This window comes from Nannospalax galili, unplaced genomic scaffold (assembly GCF_000622305.1).
Source record: "Nannospalax galili isolate Female #2095 unplaced genomic scaffold, S.galili_v1.0 scaffold155, whole genome shotgun sequence".
Taxonomy (NCBI): domain Eukaryota; kingdom Metazoa; phylum Chordata; class Mammalia; order Rodentia; family Spalacidae; genus Nannospalax; species Nannospalax galili.
The window spans coordinates 4,869,824-4,881,267 of record NW_008339923.1 but is presented as its reverse complement, the minus strand read 5'-3'; the positions used below and the strand labels follow the sequence as shown (position 1 = coordinate 4,881,267).

At 38.5% G+C, this 11,444-nt stretch overlaps 1 pseudogene across 1 annotated transcript in view; it reads right to left on the bottom strand.

Annotated features, from left to right (window-relative positions):
- Window positions 1-11,136, bottom strand: part of LOC103735450 — a 23,311-nt pseudogene extending 12,175 nt beyond the window's left edge. Inside the window, exon 1 of the transcript XR_001872471.2 lies at window positions 11,130-11,136. The product of XR_001872471.2 is annotated as a 1,4-alpha-glucan-branching enzyme pseudogene (transcript). The remainder of the gene's footprint in view (window positions 1-11,129) is intronic.
- Window positions 11,137-11,444: the final 308 nt, after the last annotated feature.

The following is an 11,444-nucleotide window of genomic DNA, read 5'->3' as shown; positions in this document are numbered from 1 at the left end:
TTTTTTTTTTTTTTTTTTTTTAGGTAGTAAAAATATTTATTAGGCTTACTAACGGAGCATGTGATGGTGGTGAGGGGTTACTTACAAAGGTATGAACACCCTTGGGCTGCTTTTTTCTATATTTTGGCTGAAGCTTTCAGATCTGCTGGAGAAATCCCCCACCTCTCTTGCTTCCCCTGTGTCGATCCTTAGTCCCTCCCCCCTCATGCAGTTAAGGCTGACTGACTGAGTAGGAGGGGTGACTGTCCCCCTCTGCCTCTCTCTACCTATGGAGAGTCTTGGGGTCTAATTAGTTTGAAGGAAGCTGAGGAGAAGCTAGAGAAGAAGACATCTATTTATTACTTGCTAGTCTGGCTTGCTGCGTGGAAGACAAGCTTATCCAACACTCCAACCCTTCCTCTGGCTCTTCCAATCTTTCTGCCAGCCTCTTCCACAAAAGTCCCTGAGCCTTGGAGGGGGTGACAGTTGTAGGATGATCTTTCTTCTGCTGTGATGAGATACTGAACTCTTGGACCTTCTCATTATTTGTTTCTAAGATGTGGCTGTTGATCCATCTCAGTGATATTTCTCCTACTGAACATAAAGCTCCCAAGAATTTTACAGCTATAGCTGGCCTTTGTTTCTTCAGGTATACTTGATTAAAAGGGTTTCACATAAAGGTATGTGAACCCTTGGGCTGTTTTCTTTCTACATTTTGGCTACAGCTTTCAGATCTGCTGCCTCTGGTCTAAGATGATGAAGCCCTCCAGGGAGAGAAAAATTTATATATAGAAAAAATAAAGCCACAGTACATATTTTTAAACAGTATAATTTGGCCTCTTTCATTGTAAAGAAGCAATCTCAAGGAACTAGCTTGTAATTTTAATTTTAACAAAGGTCAGTATATTGATTCAATTCTAGTAGCAACCTGGATATCATTTTTTTTCTAATTAATTTTATTATTAACATTTTGCTTAGGATACAAAAAAATTTTGTGAATCTTTACACGACTCATAAGAAAACTCCATGGAATTCTATGAGTACAGAGATTAGTTCTGGTTACACACCAAAGATTTCATACAAGATTTAATCATAAAACTAATTAGAAAGATAATTAACAAATCATTACTAACCTCACATAAAAGACAAATGAAAATAACTCTTGCTTTCTATTGTAACTCAAATTTAGTCCTCCATAATCATTATGTTTTCTAGCCTGATTGTACAAACCAAAAGTAAATGCAAAAGTGGGGTGTTAGTACAGAATTGTAAGAATATATTGTTTGTGGGGCTGGAGAGATGGCTCAGTGGTTAAGATCACTGACTGCTCTTGCAGAGGACCCAGGTTCAATTCCCAGCAACCATATGGCAGCTATGAACCATCCTTAACTCCAGTTCCAGGGGAAGCCCTCTTCTGATCTCTGCAGCGTTGCACAACACCAGTGCACTCACATACATGCAGGCAATACACTTGTACACAGAAAAAAAAAATAAAAAAAGAATATATTGTTTGTAGGACATGTGAACTATGAGTCAACATTTTAGTAACTCAAAACATTTAACAGTAACTAGTCATTTTAAATATTGTGGGCTTTATTTAGCTATATGTCAAACAACTCTACTTCATTAATGTATCTCTTCATAAGACACAAGAAAGAATCTAAGTTTATGCCAAAGTTACAAGCTCAAAGCACTGTTCATGAAGCAAGAGGTAAGGTGTACTAGTCATGACCTTGAGCTTGTCTCTAAACTATGAAGTGCCCCTGATAGGCATGCTGTGTTACCATGCCACATTACTACTACCTGAATAAAACAGCCTGATTCTTAGTTAAAAGTGGGCCTGAACTTGTAGGACATCCATTCCCCCAAATGTCTCTTAGAACTGTGTCTCTGAGTCAAGCCTCACCTATAATTTTATTCAAAGCCGTTTCTCTGGCTCCAATTGGGGAAGCACAACCTTGGATCCACCCTTATCTATCAGACAATCTTGCCTTTTCATTTCTAATTCCAGAATCTGTACATACAACATCAAGCTTCCTTTCTCAGTCTTCATGTTTTCAATGAGGATATGTGCCCTGCCTTTCAGAGCTTTGATATGTTAATTCTCAGGCATACCCACATTCATGCATTATTCTTTTGGGTGGAGTAACAAATTGAGGCTCCCAAGAAACAAGATCAGGTGCTCAGCTCACAAGACCACATGGTTCAGAGAGCTTGCCAAGGTTAATTAAAAGTCATTAGTCCAGATTATGTCTATTTTGTGAAAGTCATTCCTACATGGGCATACAGTAACTTCAATGTTCACAAATTGTCTTTGAAATTTTCATTTTATCTTGATCCTCTGTTACATTTTCTAATTACCATTTTTAATCTTAATGTATGTTGTATTTTCTTGTTATAACTAAAACAACCTGATAACCCACATCTATAACTCTGTGGTTTGATGTCCCATGTAAAACTTGCAATGAAAATTTGTTACCATTGCAATAATATTAAGAGGTTACCTCTTTAAATATTGACTATGTCACAAGGGCCCTAGTTTTATTAATGAATTAATGCCGTTTTCATAAGAGTGACTAATTTTCTCATGAGTGGGTCCCTGATAGGAAAGACCATTTCAGCCTGATGTCCTTTATCTGTTTTACATACAGATTTGCCCTTCTATATGAAGTTCTTACCAGATGCTGCCACCATGCTCTTGAACTTCTCAGCCTCCAGAACCATAAGCCAAGTGAGCTTCTTTTGTTTACAAATCACCCAGTCTTTGGTGTTCTGTTATAGCAGCAGAACACAAACTAAAACATCTATCTTTCCAGGTCTTAGCCCTGGAGTATTAAACTGGCATAATAAAGGGGAAAAGTGGCTTTAACACTGTATTAACACGTTCCATGAAAATTTGAGTATAAACAGCCCAGAAATGGCCCAAGGTTGTCAGGGATCTAGATTATTACTCTGTTCTGCTCAATATTTGGTTTGTAGTATACGGTCTATGACAGTACCCTTGCTCTGTCCACTTTCTAGCCAGGAGGGGAAAAGAGAAAGTAAGATGTACTTGTCTTCTCTTTAGAGACAGAAGTTTCCTCTATCACTTTGAGTTGTTTCATTGGTCAAAATTAATTATAAATTCCCATATGCCTTCACAAGGAAGCTAGGAAATTTGGTCTTTAGCTGAGTTGCTATCTTAGCTTTTGTTCCTGTTTCTGTGATAAAACACCCCAGAAAGGGTTTATTCTGGCTCACAGTTCAGGGGCCAACAGAGCTGGGAAGTCAAGGCAGCGGGAATGTGTGACAACTGATCACGTTGCATCTACCATCAAGAAACAGAGGGCAACATATGCTTCCTATTGGTCAGCTCTTTGTGTCCATTTTGTACAGTACAAGCCTAAGGAATAGCCTGACCAACAGTCAAAATGTTATCTGACACAATAAATTTTAATCAAGATAATCCCCCTCAGGCTATTCCTATAGGCCCATCTCCCAGGAGATTCTATCAAGTTGAGAATTAATATTAATGATTACAGTAGTCACAGGTTCAACTTAAATTTGAGATAAAATGCAAGCACTGTGGTTCACCACATGTTCCCACCATGATGTGTTAAGCTCACCAGAGGCCTAGAGCAATGTGGCCAACTGAACCTGGATTGGAACCCTAGAACAATGAACCAAAATAAATCCTTCCTTCTTATGTGTTAATTATCTCAGGTATTTCATTATATTAACAAAAATCTGTCTAGAGTATTAACACTATCTGTCTAGAGTGGTTTCTCCACAGATAGATGTTTCCATTTTAAGCTTCTATTTGAACTCAGCTCTAGGGGATTCCTTTACCTGTGTTTTCTTCTTCTATGTAGCCTAGGACAGATAGAGCCATATCCAATAGGTGTTGTCTGGACATGAAATTTAGTAGCGGAGTTCTGATGCAAAGCCATAGTCCACTGATACAGAACATCCTAATGTATGCAGTGACATTTCTGTCTTGAACATTTAGACATTGCTTCTGTACAAATGTGTGATGTTTTGCTGTTGGTAATACATGCAGCCAAGCAAACAGCTTCTGGCAAGTTTGCTTTGCCAGGGAGTTTCGTCTTGACCTCTTAGCGGCCAAGAGAACAGGGAAAGGAATGGAAACCTCACAAAGTGGCCCAGATAGAGCTTGTTTGGGTCACTGAATGAAAATGTATGTAGAGTTGTGAAGAAACCAATTGCTTCAGGGGATTTCTCCTACTTGGACTGTGCAGAGAGCAGGCAGAAGGTTGCCAATTTAAGTTTTGCTTGAGTGGGGAGGTTTGGTGCTTCTGAAAGGTTATGGAACTCTTTTGTGAGGGTTGTGGGATCACCTAGCTCCAGAAGCATTTGGGCTTCATGTAGTATTTATCTTAAATAGTGCCCTGAAATGTAGCAATGGCAAGACATATGAACTTTAATAAAATTAAATGTACTTCTCACATGGACTTTTATTCCTAGTCCATAATCATCAGGTTCTAATTAAAATTTAATTAGGCTCTCCAGGTCTTTCTTGGTTGCCACAGTATAAAAAATATTTTTCCTCCTGGGAAGTGTTTGATGTATACCAAAAAAAAGAAAGTGGCTGGAAATAGCTGCCCAGCTCTTTATGAGATTAGCCTCATGTTTAACAGAAGGGCCCAGGACATGTGACAGGCACTCAGAAAACATCCAAGCAACTAGGTAGCAAGGGTCCAAACTCTTCTTCCCTTGCATAGCCAGAGCGAGGGTGTTTTTCTTCAAGAACTACCAGTAACCATCATCTACCATCTTGTCTAATCAAGAGAAACAGAGTTTCTGAAAGCAACCACTTATCAAATATAAGTAACTTAAATATTTTATTTAAAATAGTTTCGGGGTTGGGGATTTAGCTCAGTGGTAGAGCACTTGCCGAGGAAGCACAAGGCCCTGGGTTCGGTCCTCAGCTTCAAAAACATAAAATAAAATAAAATAGTTTCAAAATACATGTCAGTTTTTAAAAAAGAATAGTTCCTTGCTGGGTGTGTTGGTACATGCCTTTAATCCTAGCACAAGGGAGGCAGAGACAGGCAGATAACTGTGAGATTGAGACCAGCCTGGCAAGTGCCAGGCCAACTGGGGCTACAAGGAGAAATTGTCTCATAAAGAAAGATCCATCAACTCTCATAAAACAGAAACAGAAAATTAATAAGCATTTGTGTAATTATGGAAAGATCCAACTTGAAAAAAAGAAAATACATTTGAGAACATTTATATTAAATGTAATTAATCTTACTAACTCATTTCAGTTTGAGAAGAGTTGAGGGTATTCGATTTGGGATTAGAAAAGTTTGTATGATCTAGTTAAAAAGAGCTGATAATTCAAAGGTGAAGATCAAATGTGGTCACAATAAACAGTTAGTAATTATAGTTAAGAATATCTAACTTGATTTTAAAAACAATGAAGCCAAAGGGAGGGCCTAATGAAAATGGATTATCTGCTTCTTTTTGTTGTCAGGCTGCATAATGAGCTTGTCTGTTCCCACAATTTTTTTTTTTAATACCTGGCCAAAAAATTAGGAAAATGAGTTAGCTAGACATGAAAATCTAATCATTTTAAAATCTGAATATATTTCAGTAAATAAAGGTAACAACCCAAAGTACAAATAATTTGGAAAAGGAAATATAGTCACTCTTATTATCATGACCATATTGCATTTCATTTTGGGTGATTTTCTATGTTTTTCAATTACTGCATGATTTGTTGCATTCCTTCATACAGAGGTGAATAAGATGAAGTGAAAATGTCCCACTCTTGGAAGATGACACCAGCGGGGAAGAAAGAGAGCAAGGAAGTGAATCAGTTAGGTGGTGTGCTCCAAGCTGATAAGGGCAATGGAGAAAATAGAGTGGGATGAGGAAAATAGGGGAGGGAGCTGTGCCATTTTAATAGCATGGCCATGATAAAGCTCAGTGAGGCAGCAAGTAGATGGGAGTAAGCTGTGAGGATACCTGGGGAAGGATGCGCACAGGAACCTAGCAATGCCAAGGCCCTGTGGAAGCTCCCAGATATGGCTGAGGATGTCCGACTATAGACAGGTTAGCCCCCTCAATCTCTAGTGGCCCTTGATGGTGGGGACCTGTGGTACTGTCAACCTGTGTGCTTCTGTGACAGGTACTTTATAGACCCAGAGGCAGTGTCTTCCTTTACGTTGATTCATCTATTCTTATCTCTATAATGCTCAGTGTTTTGCCTTTTTAAAGTATGTTACAATTTTATTAAGATTGTGTACCCAAGAATATTATTACACCTCTCTATAAATATCTTAAGTGCATGCTTTTCTAAATTACTATTTAATTGTACATTGCTCATACATAAGCACAATTAACTTATTTTATTTATTTTTTATTTTATTTATTATTTTTAGTGCATGCGTGTAGTGCCTGCATGTAGGAAGTGCACCCGTGTTGTGCAATGCCCACGGAAGACAGAAGAGGCTGTCTGGCTCCTGAAAGAGGCTGTCGGAGCTCCTGGAACTAACCCGGGTCTTCTGCAAGAACAACCAGTGTTCTTAACTGCTGAGCCATCTCTCCAGCCCCCACTATTAATTAATATTCATTTATATTCACCTCGCTTGCAATTACTTCATTGAATATTTAAAATTTTTATATTTCAGGTGATTCTTTTTCTATGTTTATAAGGAGCAATAAATTTATCTTTTTCTTTTCTATACATCTGTGTCTAAGTTCTGTCTTTTAATTGTCCAAAATTACTGAAAATATCAAATAATAATTGTAGTACTGGGCTTTTTGGGTTTTTTAATTCTAGATTTTCACAAGACTATTTATAAAACTTTACCATTAATTTAATGTCATTCTCAATTTAAACTACACATTATCACTGTGAGAAGATATCCTTACATTCCTATTTTATTCACTATTTTATTAGGGATAGGGGCTGAAAATGATCAAAATGCTTAAATTATATTTTAATTATCTATTTAGATTATATTTTAAAAATGTAATCCATTGATGCCAGCATACTAATATTTAGGCATTCATTAAAAGTGAACTATCTTACTATCTCCCATATACGACTGTTTTCTGCTGATATAACAGAATAACACACATTGGGTAATTTAAAAATAGTAGAAATTTATTTGTCTCATGGTTATAAAGACTGAAGAGCCACATCTGGTGATTACATTGAGGCGAAGAAATCAAATATAGAGAAAGTGAGCATTCAGATTCATTCTTTGTAAGGATAACTCAACATGATGGAATTAGTTACTTGATTAGTTATTGAGTACCCTCATGACATACTAACCTCTTAAAACTCCAAAGTCTGAGCACTGTAGCATAGGGTACAAAGACTGCAACACACGAGCTTTGGGGAGCACAGTCAAGGCATAGTCCTGCCTTCATGCTGAGGAACTATCTTTGAGATGTTTGGTGGTAGAGGAAGCTTGTGACGCGGTATTCAATCACATTAGTTCTGCAATAGCATACAGAAGATGTTCATATTTACACTAATGCTATAGGGTATTGTTTTAGAAGAAGCAGAAATTTGAACAGCACATTAAAGAAGCAGAACTTATCACAGAACTCTAAACTAGTCCACAGAGGGAAGAAACTACATAAATGAAGGTCATATCCATAGTGCTAAGGCAAGAGCCCTCGGATTCAAGGAAGCCCCAGGGGACCCCAGACTCATGAAATTTCAGATCTCAGCCATCTGTTCTGACCACACTCTACTGAAGCAGCACTGGACAGTGAAACCAAACGACAAGAATCTTGCTTCCTGCTTGTGAGGCTGAAGTAATGAAGCTACTTAGTGATCAGTTTGGGGTCTTTGATAGAAACAAATCATCGCTCCAGTTTCTGCTGCCTCTGATCATCACTGTCATCATCAATCATTTATGTGGCATTATGCAGCTTGTAAGGAGTGACATTGGTAGGCTGTGTGCTGAAACGCATGGAAATATATATCGTTTGTACAAGGTGTTAGCCCCTGGAGTCCCTGCAGACCATGCTGGGCTGCGAGTTATCATTCCTCTAGCACTCTTCTAGAATTTCCCAAAATTGCTTGGGAAATGCTGCCCCAGGGAGAGTGCAAACAAAGTTTTCTCCAAGCAAGCCCCTCCAGGGAGAAACTTAGGCTTTTTTGATGGTCATTTAATAGGTTAACAGAAAAAGTTGTTTGCTGACAAAGAGGTTATATAGACAGCAAGAGGGTAAATTGGATTCATCCATCCAATGAAATTTTTCTAACAAGAGCCAGGCACCATGATAAACTTGATAATAAAAGTTGAGACTTAGTTAATGAAGTAACCAAGAATCTTTTAGGCCCCTACACACTTTCTACCTAATCTTTTCCTTATTCCTCCCAACTGGAGACTCCTGGTGGCTCACGTATTTTGTTTCTTTTGAGTATATTGTGCCTGACAGGTAATAGTAATAATAATAACAGCAAAAACAACAGAAAAAAACTGATGATTATTGACAAGTACTTTGTGCAAGACACTGCTCTGCATATCCCACATGCATTATCATGACATGAGTTATCTCAAACATCTACCCAGTGATTGCTGATGTGGCTCTATGATTATGGCACAGTGTTAAGTCATTTGGTCAAATTCAACAGGATGGTAAAGCTCAGAGCTAGAATTTAAAGTTGGCTTCCAATTTTCTAGCAGTATTCCATCAACCAAGTCCCAGCAATCAGTGATCCAGGAAAATGTAGACAGAGAGTGATTTGAGTGTACAAAGAGCTGGTAGAAGTGTTAGATGAAGTATAAGGTGGTATTACACAGTACCATTGGAAGAGTTGTGATGGGAACATGTAGGAACTTGGGAGATTAAGGGAAGAAGGCCTATATTCCAGATGATTAAAATATCATGTCAAAAATTTGAACACTGGTTTTCACAGTACATTTTGTGTTCTGTGAAGACTTCACAGTCTCTCTCTCTCTCTCTCTCCTTATTTACTCTAGGAATTACCCAGTTACGATGCAAACAGTGTAATGGGGAAAATAGAGAGAAATCAAATTCTTGCCTAACAAACAAACAATATATAGAAAACTTCTGCGTTAGAGCGCTTGATGATTTTCCCCTGCCGTTCCATTCACCCACGTGGGTAGCCCATGACTAATCATAAGCTCAGCAGAGGAAGGGCAGAAGTGCAGAAAACCAGAGATGATCCCAAATCTGTCTGCTTTAGTAAAATATAATCATAAGCCCGCAAGAGATGGCGATTCCCTAGGTAGAGGAACTTGGTAGAATAGGTGGTCCTGAAACTGAAACCTGAACATGATTTCCTTAGGCTTAGGCTCAAGAAAAAGAAAGGAAGGAAAGAAGGAAGGAAGGAATCAAGGAAGGAAAGGAGGAAGGCAGATGATATAGATAGAGATAGATGTAGATGATATAGATATAGATGATATAGATATGGATATAGATATAGATACAGATATAATCACTGGTTCCTGGAGAGCCCTGGTAGAAGCAGCTAGAAGGCTGAGGGCATGTGGATGTCGAGCACAGAGGGATCTGTGATTTCTGCACCATTTCTTAGGTTCAGCAGATGAAGGATGGTGAGACCACAAAGGGAGAAATAGCTTCAGACCAAACGGCTCTGTTCTTTATCAAATTTATATAATAACTTTCAAATGAAGAAAGGCTTTGTGGTCAAGTTTGAATACTGTGTAGAGAATTATTTCATAGATGGCTTTAATCTGAGCAATGCATACTTCAACTGAGGGCAAATTAACCCCAAGACCTTTATTTTCACTGCACATATGTACTTGCTCCACTATCCCATCAGCCTATGTGCTCATGTGTGTTCATGTGCTTGCATCTCCCCACCCTAAGCTTAAAGCAAACACTGTTATAACAGCATGGTGTGCACATTCTGTGAAACCTTTCTTAAAGTTTCTTAAAACTCTTATTTCTCTTAGGTTTATAGTGTTCCTTACTCTTTGATGTGGTTCTGCCTCTTTGTCTACACTTCATTGATGTAGTTCCAGGCAGAAAAAATTTTACCTGTTAAGAACAATGATTTTTTTTGAGACAATCACTATAGAAATATTAGCAAATATTTTATGTATGCTTTTTTTGTGAACCAGATGTCATGTTAAATTAATAATTGTATTAGTCAGCTTCCTGTCACTATGGCAAAATACCTGACACAGGAAAACTGTGGAGTAGAGAGGTTTCTGTTGGCATGTAGTGATTGAGTCTAAAATTATGTAGTCTATTGATTTAGGCTTCTAGCAAGCACACACAACATGGAAGGGATCATGTGATAGAGTGAATGATCCCATCTCAAGGCAGGAAGCAGAAAGAAAAAAAGAGATAAGGTGGGATCCTGTCACACACACACACCCTCCCCCACTTTGAGTGCATGATCCTAGTGACCTAGAGACTGGAAAAAAGCCCAACCCTGTAAGGTTTCTGCCCTTTTTAACAGGATCACCCTGAGATCAAACCTTTACATGTGAACCACTCAACACCCTTTTCTTTTTCCTTCCCTACTGCTTGGAGATTGAACGCGGGCTAAGCAAGCACATACCACTGAGCTGTAACGCCAGTCCCTATGCGGACCTTCAGGATACCCTCTTCCATATCAAAAGAATAATGTCACTTAAACTTCATCATACGCTACATAAGGCAGGTATCATTTCTAGTCCTCTGCAGAGGAAAAAAAAAATGAAAGCAAAGAGATATTAGGTAGTTTGCTAAAGTATTCATATAGCTAATATATAATGAAGGCAGCATTTGACACAGTTTCATTCCACAGTTTAAACTCTTAATCATTGTGCATCTTGCCTCCAAGAAAATAGACTCATTCCTCAATATTTATGACTTTGCATGTACTTGTAGCACTCTTCCAGACAGAGCCACATCAACATAGTGTGCTCATTATTCTGTCAATCAACTGGTCCCCCAATAAATCCTTGCAACTCCTAAAGCATATACATACTGTGTAGAAATACTCATTACACATCTTTTTAAAATAATCTTTTTATTGATTTTTAAAGAATATTGTACAATTATTTTGATTATATTCAAACCCCTTCCCCCATATCTTCTCAGATCCACCCTCCTATTCCCCCCACTTCCTGTCTTCTCTCTCTAGTTTTTCATGGCCTTTTGACTCCAATTTGTGTTCCCCTGGAGCATGGTCAACCTACCCGGCATTATACCCTTAAAAAAACTGGCTCTCCCTCTCCTGGCTGTTATCAATTGTCAAGGCTTCCTCAGCTAGGGCTGGGGCTTCTCGCCCACCTCTCCCCTTCATCCTGGGTTTTTGTCTAGCTTGGACTTGGGTAGGTCTTGTGCATACTGGAACAACTGCTATGGGTTCATATGTGGAACCGCCCTGTTGTGTCTAGAAAATGCTGTTTTGTTGTATTCATCCACCACCTTTCATTCTTATAATATTTTTGCCCCCTCTTCAGAGATGTTCCTTTGGCAGGAGGAGTGCGATATAGGTCTCCCAATAAGGG